The following is a 14,336-nucleotide window of genomic DNA, read 5'->3' on the forward strand; positions in this document are numbered from 1 at the left end:
ATTAGATAAATGGATGGATGGATGGATGGACGGACAGACAGACAGACAGATATGGATGTATAGATATTAGATAGATTAGATAGATATAGATGTATAGATAGATAGATAAATAGGTAGGTAGGTAGCTAGATAGCTAGATACTGTAGATAGATAGATAGATAGATAGATAGATAGATAGATAGATAGATAGATAGATAGATAGATAGATGATAGATAGATGATAGGTAGATAGATAGATAGATAGATAGATAGATAGATAGATAGATAGGTAGGTAGGTAGGTAGGTAGGTAGGTAGGTAGGTAGATAGATAGATAGATAGATAGATAGATAGATAGATAGATAGATAGATAGATAGATAGATAGATAGATAGATGATAGGTAGATAGATAGATAGATAGATAGATAGATAGATAGATAGATAGATAGATAGATGATAGGTAGATAGATAGATAGATAGATAGATAGATAGATAGATAGATAGATAGATAGATAGATGATAGGTAGGTAGGTAGGTAGGTAGGTAGATAGATAGATAGATAGATAGATAGATAGATAGATAGATAGATAGATAGATAGATAGATAGATAGATGATAGGTAGGTAGGTAGGTAGATAGATAGGATAGATGATAAGTAGGTAGGTAAGTAAGTAGATAGATAGATAGATAGATAGATAGATAGATAGATAGATAGATAGATAGATAGATGGTAGGTAGGTAGGTAGGTAGGTAGATAGGTAGAGAAAGAGAGAGATTTTGTAATTTTTTGGTTTTGTAAATTATATCTCCCTTGCATATATTAGTTCATGCTATTGTGTTAGTATAAACATGTTAGTGCTTAAAACAAACTTTCCCCTTTGTTTAAGTGTGTCTGTACAGCATTTCAGTCTTTATTGCAGGGTTGTTCTTGTTCATTTGCTGCTGAAAACATTGAGGAGGAAAGTTGTCTCAGTTGGAACAAGAGGTTTCGGTCATGCGGAGTCCCACTGAAATCTAACGTCTTCTTCTTCTTCTCCTCCTTCCCTTTCCTCTACAACCTGGATGACAAAAAAACATAAGACATTTTGTGTATTTTCCTGGTAGCACAAAAATTGCTGGGGAATTTTTTAACCTTGGGTTAAAAGCGGGACTAGAACTCACCTGGTGATTAGCCCAAAGTCACCTAACCAGTTTTCACCCTTAAGGTGGAGTTAGAACTCACCATCTCCTGGTGACTGGCCCAAAGTCGCCCAGATGACTTTCATGCTTAAGGCATAACTAGAACTCCTGGTGACTGGCCCAAAGTCACCTAACCAGCTTTCATGCTCAAGGCGGAACTAGAAATCAGTTTCCTGGTGTGTTTCCCTGAAAATAAGACCCTGTCTTATACATATATATAATTCTCTGCCTTACAAGGCAAAGGTTGCAGGTTCAAGTCTCAGTGGGTATGGCTAGCTGATGAGGCCAAAATAAGGCCGAAATAGATCTATCCTAGTCTCCCTTAATTTTCAAATTCAGCAAAAAAAACATGTGACACATACAGATAGAATTGTTGGCTATCAATAAAATTAACTGCCTTGGAAATGGCCCTGGGTTGGGCGGAGAGGCAAATAAGGAGCTTGTGATGTTCCTTCAATACACCGGGGTGATTCGACACAAAAATATGTAACCCTTCCCTGGTGCAGAGCTGAAGGGATTGGATACTGTAGCCTAGAGGATAATTCTCTGCCTTACAAGGCAAAGGTTGCAGGTTCAGTGGGTATGGCTAACTGATGAGGCCAAAATAAGGCCGAAATTGATCTATCCTAGTCTCCCTTAATTTTCAAATTCAGCAAAAAAAAGTGACATATATATATAGAGATAGAGAGATAGAGAGATAGAGAGATAGAGAGATAGAGAGATAGAGAGATAGAGAGATAGAGAGATAGAGAGATAGAGAGATAGAGAGATAGAGAGATAGAGAGATAGAGAGATAGAGAGATAGAGAGATAGAGAGATAGAGAGATAGAGAGATAGAGAGATAGAGAGATAGAGAGATAGAGAGATAGAGAGATAGAGAGATAGAGAGATAGAGAGATAGAGAGATAGAGAGATAGAGAGATAGAGAGATAGAGAGATAGAGAGAGAGATAGAGATAGAGAGAGAGATAGAGAGAGAGAGAGATAAGCTTATCTCTCTATCATCTGTCTGTCTGTCTGTCTGTCTGTCTGTCTGCAGAACTGCAGAATTGCAGAAAAAAACAATTGCTGCAAACCTGCCTTCCATTGAAGACCGGTATACTGCATGAGTCAAAAAGAGGGCGGGGAAAATATTTACTGACCCCTCGCATCCTGGACACAAATTGTTTCAACTCCTAATCTCAAAGCAAAACTACAGAGCTCTGCACACCAAGACAACTAGGCACAAGAACAGTTTTTTCCCGAACGCCATCACTCTACTAAACCAATAATTCCTTCAACACTATCAGACGTTTTACTAAATCTGTACTTCTATTTCTACTAGTTTTTCTCATCATTCCTATCATCCTTTTCCTCCCTCTTAGGATTGTATGACTGTAATTTGTTGCTTGTATCCTAAGATTTTTTATTAATATTGATTGTTGCATCTGCCACCAAAGACAAATTCCTGTGTGTCCAATCACACTTGGCCAATAAAATTCTATTCTATTCTATTGTATTCTATTCTATTATCTATCTATCTATCTATCTATCTATCTATCTATCTATCTATCTATCTATCTATCTACTTATTTATTGGATTTATATTCTGCCCCTCTCCAAGGACTTGGGGCAGCTTAGAACATATGAAAGAGAAATCAATACAGTACAAATGCCTTAAATCCAACTAATTTAAACTACCTAATCTAATCTAAAATCCCCAGTTAAAAGTCAATCATACCCACTCAGACAACAACCATACATAAAATTTGTCGGCTAGCATCCTAGAGTCCAATAGCCCCAAGCCTGGCAGCATAGATGAGTCTTCAGACTCTTGAGGAAGGCAAGGAGGGTGGGGGCAGTACAAATCTCTGGGGGGTTCTAGGTTCTAGGCTCTTCCCCCTAGGCCCCGCCAAGCGACATTATCTAGTTGACGGGACCTGGAGAAAGTCTACTCTGTGGAACTTAACCGGTGGCTAGAACTCATGCGGCAGGGCATAGGGGAAAAGCCCTATTCAGGCACGATCTAAGTATTGCCCACAAGATCATATGCTGCAACGTCCTACCGGTCAATGACTACTTCAGCTTCAACCGCAACAACACAAGAGCATGCAACAGATTCAAACTTAATACGAACCGCTCCAAACTTGACTGTAAAAAATATGATTTCAACAATCGAGTTATCGAAGCGTGGAACTCATTACCGGACTCAATCGTCTCAACCCCTAACCCCCAACACTTCTCCCTTAGACTCTCCACGATTGACCTCTCCAGGTTCCTAAGAGGCCAGAAAGGGGCGTACATAAGTGCACTGGTGTGCCTTTCGTCCCCTGTCCAATTGTCTTTCCTTTCTTTCATCTATCATATATATTCTCTTCCTTTCTTATCTCCTCTCCTCTAAGTTCACTTTTACCCTTATATATATGACTACATGTCTATTTTTTCTTCCTATGTATTTGTGTATTGGACAAATGAATAAATAGAAACATAGAAACATAGAAGACTGACGGCAGAAAAAGACCTCATGGTCCATCTAGTCTGCCCTTATACTATTTCCTGTATTTTATCTCACAATGGATATATGTTTATCCCAGGCATGTTTAAATTCAGTTATTGTGGATATACCGACCACGTCTGCTGGAAGTTTGTTCCAAGGATCTACTACTCTTTCAGTAAAATAATATTTTCTCATGTTGCCTTTGATCATTCCCCCAACTAACCTCAGATTGTGCCCCCTTGTTCTTGTGTTCACTTTCCTATTAAAAACACTTCCCTCCTGAACCTTATTTAACCCTTTAACATATTTAAATTTTTTGATCATGTCCCCCCTTTTCCTTCTGTCCTCCAGACTCTACAGATTGAGTTCATGAAGTTTTTCCTGATACGTTTTATGCTTAAGACCTTCCACCATTCTTGTAGCCCGTCTTTGGACCCATTCAATTTTGTAAATAAATAAAATAAAAAAGTATAGAAGTGAAGCTGTCTATTGTATCAACCGCCTTCTCCAGATCTTTAACAAATAGAGACTCATTGCTGATGACCTCATTTGACAAGGGCTCTGGGTTGTAGAACCATTCATGTTCATGAGGCAGTCCATTCCAAAGACACATCTCCTAGGCTCCAGAAGGCCAAAAGAGAGGAATCTCCCATAACCCACCTCTCCTCTTGCGGCCTCCTTTCCCCCTTCTCCTGCCTTTTCCCCGTCGTCCAGAGCCCCCACCACGGGATCGGTTTTTCCTCATCCAACGGCAGTTCCTACTGCTGCTTGTGCTCCGGTGGAATCGTGCCATGGTCTTGGTGTGGTCCAGGCATTCGAGCCGTGGGAGAGGAGCGGGAGCATCTAAAAGGTTGAAGCAGTCTTGACTTGTTTAAGGGACCAGACTGACTGACCGACTGACTCCCCAGCCTCTTTATGGACAAGCTGTGCATTGTGATGCAGCGCAACGACACAAGAGGTTTCTATGGAAACGCCAATTCAGATACTTTGATGTCCTGTAATGGGCTTGAGCCTTTCAGCCAGGGGTGTTCAATCTTGGGAACTTTAAGACCTGTGGATTTCAACTCTCAGAATGCCCCAACATGTGGCGGCACAGTGCTTAAAGTGTATAGTACAGTCACTCATGCCCTCATCACCTCGAGGTTCGACTACTGTAACGCTCTCTACATGGGGCTACCTTTGAAGAGTGTTCGGAAACTCCAGATCGTGCAGAATGCCGCTGCGAGAGCAATCATGGGCTTCCCTAAATATGCCCATGTTACTCCAACACTCCGCAGTCTGCATTGCTTGCCGATCAGTTTCCGGTCACAATTCAAAGTGTTGGTTATGACCTATAAAGCCCTTCATGGCACCGGACCAGATTATCTCAGGGACTGCCTTCTGCTGCACGAATCCCAGCGACCAGTTAGGTCCCACAGAGTGGGCCTTCTCCGGGTCCCGTCAAGTTACTAAACAATGTCGTTTGGCGGGACCCAGGGGAAGAGCCTTCTCTGTGGTGGCTCCAACCCGCTGGAACCAGCTCCCCCCAGAGATTAGGATTGCCCCCACCCTCCTTGCCTTTTGTAAACTCCTTAAAACCCACCTCTGCTGTCAGGCATGGGGGAATTGAAACATCTCCCCCTTGCCCATGTTGTTTTGGTGTATGATTGATTGTGTGCTTGTTTTTATATATATTGGGGTTGCTTTTATGAATTTTTTAACCTAAAACTGTAATTAGATTGCTAAATATTAGATTTGTCACTATGTACTGTTTTTGCCATTGTTGTGAGCCGCCACGAGTCTTTTAATGTAAAATTGTTATTTTAGACTTAATATTAGATTTGTTATTACATATTGTTTTATCTCTGTTCTGAGCCGCCCCGAGTGTGCGGAGAGGGGCGGCATATAAATCTAATAAATCTAAATCTAAATCTAACTTCAGATCGTGCAGAATACAGCTGCGAGAGCAATCATGGGCTTTTCGAAATATGCCCATGTTACTCCAACACTCCGCAGTCTGCATTGGTTGCCGATCAGTTTCCCGCCTTCTGCCGCACGAATCCCAGCAACTGGTTAGGTCCCACAGAGTTGGTCTTCTCCGGGTCCCGTCGACTAAACAATGTCATCTGGCGGGACCCAGGGGAAGAGCCTTCTCTGTGGCAGCTCCAACCCTCTGAAATCAGCTCCCTCCGGAGATCAGAACTGCCCCCACCCTCCTTGCCTTTCGTAAACTCTTTAAAACCCACCTCTGTCGTCAAGCGTGGGGGAACTGAGACATCTCCCCCTGCCTATGTAGTTTTTGTGCATGATATGACTATATTTATGTTTTTATATATTGGGGTTTCTTGCTTTTTAGACTTTTAAATGGACTATTGTTATTTTAGATTCTAACTATTAGATTTGTCATTATATATTGTTTTTATCACTGTTGTGAGCCGCCCCGAGTCTACAGAGAGGGGCGGCATACAAATCTAATAAATAATAATAATAATAATAATAATAATAATAACAACAACAACAACAACAACAACAGTACTGCAGGCTACTTCTGCTGACTGCCGGCTGCCTGCAATTTGGCAGTTCAAATCTCACCAGACTCAAGGTTGACTCAGCCGTCCTTCTTTCCAAAGAAGGTAAAATTGTGTGGGGCAATAGGCTGACTCCGTAAACTGCATAGAGGGGGCTTTAAAAGCACCATAGAGTGGTATATAAAGTGTTGTGGTTAGCTCTGGCCCTGCTCCTGCCCCAAGGACTGTGGATGTGGGGGAGACATCCACATGCTGCAGGCCTGTTTTGCCCCCGGTGGAATCTGATGATGAAGGCTCCTCTAACCAAGAAGACATGAGTGACAGGGAGGAGGAGAGTGGGGCAGACAGCTCAGAAGGAGATCAATTATCTAGCTCCTCCTTGGATTCGGAACATGCGGAGAGCGATGCATAGGCAGCAACAGCTGAGAGATTATTATCAAAGAAAATGAGGCCACCTGTGGTTGGGTGGGCCTGTGGTCATTAGTGGGGCTGCTATAAAGAGCAGCCTGTGGGCTTGGCCTTTGTGGAGGATTATCTGATCGTTGTGTTTCGTGACTGCTTTGCTGACTTTGACTTTTTGTGTGCTGATTTTTCCCCGCTTTGAAACTAAACCAGAGCAAAGTGTGTTTCACTTTATGGAAGAAGAAGGACTGTGAATTGCCTCACAGCTGCAAGCTAAGTATCACAGAACTGATAAGGGACTTGTATAAATTACCAGTTTGTTTGGAGACCAGTGCTCTTTGCTATACCAAAAGAGGGCTTGGTTTAAGTGAATTTTCATTATAAAGAACATTGTTTTGAATTTTTAAACGTGTGTGTGTGTCTGAAATTTGTACCTGTGAATTTTTGGGAGGATCCTACCAGAGAGCCTGACAGAATATAAAGTGGGAACACCGGCTACTGCCCGCCACTGCTCGGAAGCCTGCTGGCCTGGCAGCAGTGATCATGGGGACTACCAACCCTAAAACCTTCCGCCGAAATTTGTCCGACTGCTGCCAAGGGAAAGCCAGCAGGATGGGCACAGCGCTAATGGAGCCCAGGAAACCAGCAGCAACCAAACCCCGCTCTGATGTTCGATGCTGTTTGAATTGGATGAATTCAAAATTCAGCTCGTTATGTGGACATCACCTGCCTGTGAATAAAGACCTGCACTTCTTAAATTAGTTTCCTGCCTTTTCAAGAATCTTTATGATTACTTTATCACTTTGATTGTCATTTGGCTCTTGGCTGTAATTACCCAGCGCTGTCTTTCCATTTTCTCGGAAAATTTCAGCCGTCCACTCTAAATGTGTTGGCTTTTTCTCAGAAGTGAAATGTACTCAAAATGAAATTATTCATCTGGATTTCTGGTTTTCGACATCTCTCCAACTGGATGCTGATTAAAGAGATAAAAGAAGCCACAGCGGCTGTCTGGCAAATTGTAAATTTTTGTTCGACAATGTCTGTTGCTTCCACCAATAGATAGATACATAGATAGATAGATAGATAGATAGATAGATAGATAGATAGATAGATAGATAGATAGATAGATAGATGATAGATAGATAGATAGATGATAGATAGATAGATAGATAGATAGATAGATAGATAGATAGATAGATAGATAGATAGATAGATAGATAGATAGTGTTGTGGTTCCGTCTGAGGCCCCTCAGGGAACGGCTGATCTTCTGTCGGTTTCCAGCTCAGAGGGAGAGGCTGAGGAACAGGAGGTGCAGGCAGACGAGGAGGAGGAATCCCAGGCTGAAGAAGAGGGAGGACAGCCAGAGTTCCACCAGGGGGAGCTCTCCCCAGCAAGCAGCCTGGATTCCTTAGAGGAAAATGCACAAGCCATAATTGATCTGCGACAGAGAAGAGCTACTCAGAGAAGGAATCAATTGGCTAAGTACTTTCAGCATTAAAGAGGCAACAGCTGGGTTTGGGTGTGGTGCTCTTTGGAAAGGCTAAAAGGCAGACCCACCCTTCCTGGCTTGTGGAGTTTTATCTTTGAGAGTCTTGGGACCTGGCTGTGAACTTTGGCGTCTTGGAATCCTGGTTTGTGCCTTTGACTATTGAAACTTTGGGGGGGGGGGTGCCAGCAAGAAGCTTGCTGTATTGTCTGGACATCAGGACTCTGCTGTAACGTATTATAGCCTGTCTGTTGGGAAGAACAGGTTTTCCTCTGTGTTTATTTTTTCCAGCTATAAAATACTTTTGGCTTTTACCAGAGTGTCTGGCTGTTTTTTCCAGTTGGTGTTGAGGTCTGGGGGAACCCAGACAGAACAGATAGATAGATAGATAGATAGATAGATAGATAGATAGATGGATAGATAGATAGATAGATAGATAGATAGATAGATAGATAGATAGATAGATAGATAGATAGATAGATAGATAGATAGATAGAGACATAGAGACATAGAGACATAGAGACATAGAGACATAGTGACATAGAGACATAGTGACATAGAGACATAGAGACATAGAGACATAGAGACATAGAGACATAGAGACATAGAGACATAGAGACATAGACATAGAGACATAGAAACATAGAAGTCTGACGGCAGAAAAAGACCTCATGGTCCATCTAGTCTGCCCTTATACTATTTTCTGTATTTTATCTTAGGATGGATATATGTTTATCCCAGGCATGTTTAAATTCAGTTACTATGGATTTATCTACCACGTCTGCTGGAAGTTTGTTCCAAGGATCTACTACTCTTTCAGTAAAATAATATTTTCTCATGTTGCTTTTGATCTTTCCCCCAACTAACTTCAGATTGTGCCCCCTTGTTCTTGTGTTCACTTTCCTATTAAAAACACTTCCCTCCTGGACCTTATTTAACCCCTTAATATATTTAATAAAACAAGCAGTGATAGAAAGCGCTCAGGCAGTAATAGTCTTGGGTTGGAAGGATGTGACAAAATGGACAATGCAAAATTAGTACTGGTACATGGTGAATTATATTTAATTTGAGATTATGGATAAGAGGATGAACTCGGTTAATGAAACTGATTTGCGACAAGGTAAGACGATATATGGTTAGTAGAATTCGAGACCAAGCTGCAAGGAATAAATTGGGATCACTTTATAAGATGTAAATAGATATATTGCTCTTGAGTTAAAATGGTATATATAAGAAATGCTCCCATTTTGGTGGAGGGGTGTGAATCTTGTTCTGATGGTGGGCACCTGTTCTGCCGGGCTCTCTGATAGGAGCCTCCCGAAAATTCAAGGGTACAAATTTCAGACACACACACGTTTGAAAATTCAAAACAATGTTCTTTATCCCAAAATCAAAATAAACTAAGCATTCTTTTTGTATTGCAAAGAGCACTCATCTCAAAACAACCTGGTAGTCTGTACAATTTCCGTTAAGCAGTCATTAAGTACTTAGCCAGCAGCTGTGGAGAAACTTCACACCCCTTCTTCTTCCAACGAAGTGAGAGACACACACACACACACACGTTGCTCTGCTTTGGTTTCAAAGGCATGAAAAAGCAACAAAGTCCAGCACACAAGATTCCTCACAACTGCGAACAGATAACAGCCCTAATTACTGGAGCCCCACCCAAACACAGGGGGCCTCCCTTATTTCCTGTAATATGTTCTTACTTGGTCTCTTCTACGCATAATTCTGCACTTGCGTGGGTCCAAAATGTCATCATCTGAAGCAATAGAAGATAAGGGTGATTGACTGCCTTGGCTATGTGCCAAGCCCTCCTCTGCCGAGTCACTCCCACCTTCTTCTGCATCCGAGGAAGCTAAACTCTGAACTGATTCTGTCGGCAATAACACAGGCCTGTGACACGTTGAAGATAGATAGATAGATAGATAGATAGATAGATAGATAGATAGATAGATAGATAGATAGATGTAGGTAGATTAGATAGATAGATAGATAGATAGATAGATAGATAGATAGATAGATAGATAGATAGATAGATAGTAAATAGATAGATGTAGGTAAATTAGATAGATAGATAGATAGATAGATAGATAGATAGATAGATAGATAGATAGATAGATAGATAGATTAGATAGATAGATAGATAGATAGATAGATAGATAGATAGATAGATAGATAGATAGATAGATAGATAGATAGATAGATAGATAGATAGATAGATGGATGATAGGTGGGTGGGCGGGTGGGTGGGTGGATGGATGGATGGATGGATAGATAGATTTCATAAGCTCCTTAAAACCCACCAGTATCTCACCTGTTCCATTTCTGAATAGAGAGCTGTGATGTTGTTTGTGGATCTGTTGGAGGTATCCATTCCTCTAAGGAGGTCATAGCCCCAAGTTCTCCTTCCACCACTGGAACCTCTTTGGCCTTGACTTTCCTCAACCTCCTCCATTCCTCCATCAGGCCCTGGCACTACTCCAATTTCTCATTCTTTTTCTTCCTGAAGCTGCTGTCACTTGGCACCACTACATCTAACACCCCACTGCCTTCCGGTCCTTGTTTACAATCAAGATGTCTGGTGGATTGGAAAGTTCTTCCCTGTCTCTCTCAGGATTTGGAAGCCCCACAGGATTTTAGCCCGTCTATTCTTCACAATGTTTTGTGCTTTCTGTCATCTGAAGCTGTGCACTATGCAGAGGTTCTTGTACGCAATGCCAACTAATTGGTTGTGCTTGTTAGATTATATCTGCGGTTCTCTCTCTCTCTCTCTCTCTTTCTCTTTCTCCCTCTCTCTCTCTCTCACTCTCTTTCTGAGAAAGTTTCCCAAGCCAGTATGAAATGCTTTTTATTTTTATTTATTTATTTGTTTGATACCAGTAAAAGAGAAACATTAGGGCAGGGGACGGAAGGCACTCGGGTGCACTTACGCACGCTCCTTGAGTGGTTTTTCTCTTTAGGAATTTCATCCAAGGAATCTTTCTCAAGTTTTCTCTGAGTTTATTAAAATCATTTTTTTTCGTTCCCAACTCTACATTTTTCTGCTTCTAAATAAACTCTAATATCTTCGTACCCCTCTGCCTTTACTCTCTTCCTTTATAAAATACCTTTACTTATCTACTACTACCTAATATATATCGATATATACATGCACTAGAAATTGATAATTTATTGGAAACGAGATGTAAGATTTACTACTATAATTTAAGATATAGTTGGTAATAATAAGAAGATTGTTTATTTACATTGTTTAAAAAACATTATAACGATACTAAGGAATATACGTGCTATGTTGTACAATGTACGATGTATAATGTTACTATTTTTCCAAATTTCTTGATTTTACATCCCCTTTTCCTATCTCTTCCTTCTTTTTTCTGTTCATCCTTTCCTCCCCTCCCTTTTTTCTTTCTTTATATTTATAAATAAAGTATATTTTTTTTAAAAAAATAAATCATTTCTTCTAAAATCTAAAAGTTCGGTTTCATTGTGTTCCATTGTTTGCGTTATGTTGGATTTTACCGTAGTATGATGCGGTCAATCACACCCAATGTTCCTACAGTTTCAACTCCCTCTATCACTTCTTCTTTGTTTGTAAGTATTAAAAGTCCAGTATGGAAGGCCAAGCTTCTTTCTCTACCTTTTGGACAACAAAGTTGTCAGCAAGGTGGGTTAGGAATAGGGTTGGGCGAACCGAAACTGCAAAGTTTGGGTTCATACCGAACTTTGTGCGGTTCGGTATACCGAACCCGAACCCGATTTTTTTGCAAAAGTTCGGGTTCGGGAGAGCGCCAAGAAGCACCACCGCCCAGCTGCTACCTTCCGAAACACCTGGGGAGCTGTCGGCCAGTCGGGAGGCAAAAACGAAGGTGGGGAATCCCACGAGGAGATTCCAGGGGCGGAGCTTTGATGTCACTGAGACGTCCTTCCTATCTGGCTGAAACGGGGACTCCAGGAAGGACGTCTCAATGACGTCAAAGCTCCACCCCTGGAATCCCCTCGTGGGATTCCCCACTTCCTTTTGTGCCTCCTGATTGGCCGACAGCTCCCCAGCTGTTCTGGGAAGTGCCGCCGCCCATCTGTCACCTTCAGAAACAGCCGGGGCACTACTATAGATGTATTTTGGGCTTATTTGCCTTCATCAGTTAGCCACACCCTTACAGGGATTTGAACCTGGAGCCTCTGCTTTGTAATGCAGAGACCTTAGCCATTAGACTACAGGCTCATCTCCTGTATCAGCTTGCTTATATATACAGTGATACCTTGTCTTACAAACTTAATTGGTTCTGGGATGAAGTTCTTAAAGTGAAAAGTTTGTAAGACGAAACAATGCTTCCCATAGGAATCAATGGAAAAGCAATTAATGCATGCAAGCCCAAAATTCACCCCTTTTGCCAGCCAAAGCGCCCGTTTTTGCACAGCTGGGATTCCCCTGAGGCTCCCCTCCCTGGGAAACCCCACCTCTGGACTTCTGTGTTTTTGCAATGCTGCAGGGGAATCCCAGCAGGGGAATCCCAGCATTGCAAAAATGAGCGCTTCACTGGCAACGGAAGTCCGGAGGCGGGGTTTCCCAGCGAAGGGAGCATCAGTGAAATTGCAGCATCACAAAAACACCAAAGTCTTTGAAACCCCACCTCCGGACCTCTGTGTTTTTGCGATGCTGCGATTTCACTGAGGCTCTCTTCGCTGGGAAACCCCACCCCCAGACTTCCATTGCCAGCGAAGTGCCCATTTTTGTGCTGCTGGGATTCCCCTGCAGCATCACAAAAACACGAAAGTCCAGAGGTGGTGTTTCCCATGGAGGGGAGCCTCAGCGCAAAACCGGGCGCTCCGCTGGCAACAGAAGTCTGGAGGCAGGGCATCCCAGTGGTGGTGGTGGGTTTGTAAGGTGAAAATAGTTTGTAAGAAGAGGCCAAAAAATCTTAAACCCCGGGTTTGTATCTCAAAAAGTTTGTATGACGAGGCGTTTGTAAGACAAGGTATCACTGTATATATATTACATATACACACATTCTCTCTGTGTGTCTCTATCTGTCTCTCTCTCTCTCTCCCTCTCTCTCCCCTCTCCATCTTCCCTACCCCCCCCCCCCGGGTATGTCTGTATATGTATCGAATGAGATTTTTGTTTATAATCCTAAAATTTATTCATAGAATCTTAAGATGTTGGGCCTGTTTGGTGGGGGATTTCAGAAGACTGCCAACACCTACTTTAGAGGTATGTGTGCATGAATATGCATAAGCATATGTCAAGGTTATATATACATATCCATTAATACACATGGCACAATATTTAGGCAATCAAACCCCCGTTCTCTTGATCTGATTTCCAAGATAGGAGCAACAACCCATCTGTCAAGAGCTACGGCACAGCATAACGAGAAAAAAAACCTACTCTATATTAAATTATTAAATTGATACAGTATTTAAATACCAACAAACGTTTGGCTCAAAATGCAGATGTACTAAGTTCTGCTACTTTCACATCAGGCAACAGCAGTGCTCATTTTTAATATTCCACGAGTAAATAATTCTGCTTAAATGGATTAACTTACTGGTATAAGGCTTTTTTTCATTTCCTTCCTTCCTTAAGGGAGCAATGCAATTAGGATAATTCATTTGCTGTTCCAGTTTGACATTTTCCTCCAACGTATCCAGATACGAAGCTGAAAGAGTGAGCGATGCAAACTCTCTGCAGATTGAATTAGCTATACCGCAGCCTCGTGACGATTTATAGCTCCGTTTCACTTATTTTATTTATTTTTCTTTAGGAGGTCTAGTTTGGTTTGGATTTTTTTATTATTATTATTTTTATTCCTGACCTTGGAAAGGGAAATAAAAACTGGGGAAACAATGGATACAATTTTCTTCCAAAACTAGCACAGCACCCGGAAAGCATTACAGAGGCTTCTCCGGGGAGAGTGATGGCCAGGGAAGGGCGTGCCTTATTTTGTGGGTGTGGCTTGGTGGCCATGTGACCAGGTGGGAGTGGCTTGAAGATCATGTGACGGGGGTTGGCTTAAAGGTCATGTGACTGGCTTAAAGGTGGCCAACTTGACGTCACCCACGCCGAAGGTTTGGATTACCTCCGGAACCGCCTGCTACCGCACGAATCCCAGCAACCGATAAGGTCCCACAGTTGGCCTTCTCCGGGTCCCATTGACTAAACAATGTCGTTTGCTGGGCCCCAGGGGAAGAGCCTTCTCTGTGGCGGCCCCGGCCCTCTGGAAGCAACTCCCCCCGGAGATTAGAACTGCCCTCACCCTCCTTGTCTTTCGTAAACTACTCAAGACCAGGCATGGAGGAGTT

At 42.1% G+C, this 14,336-nt stretch overlaps 1 long non-coding RNA gene across 1 annotated transcript in view; it reads left to right on the forward strand.

The window, feature by feature from the left end:
* LOC139170112 (uncharacterized) overlaps positions 1–13,245 on the forward strand; it is a 38,571-nt gene extending 25,326 nt beyond the window's left edge. Inside the window, exon 3 of the long non-coding RNA XR_011559568.1 lies at positions 13,182–13,245. This is a non-coding gene — a long non-coding RNA (uncharacterized lncRNA). The remainder of the gene's footprint in view (positions 1–13,181) is intronic.
* The last annotated feature ends 1,091 nt before the right edge of the window (positions 13,246–14,336 follow it).

Source organism: Erythrolamprus reginae, chromosome 7, assembly GCF_031021105.1.
Source record: "Erythrolamprus reginae isolate rEryReg1 chromosome 7, rEryReg1.hap1, whole genome shotgun sequence".
In the NCBI taxonomy this organism is placed as follows: domain Eukaryota; kingdom Metazoa; phylum Chordata; class Lepidosauria; order Squamata; family Dipsadidae; genus Erythrolamprus; species Erythrolamprus reginae.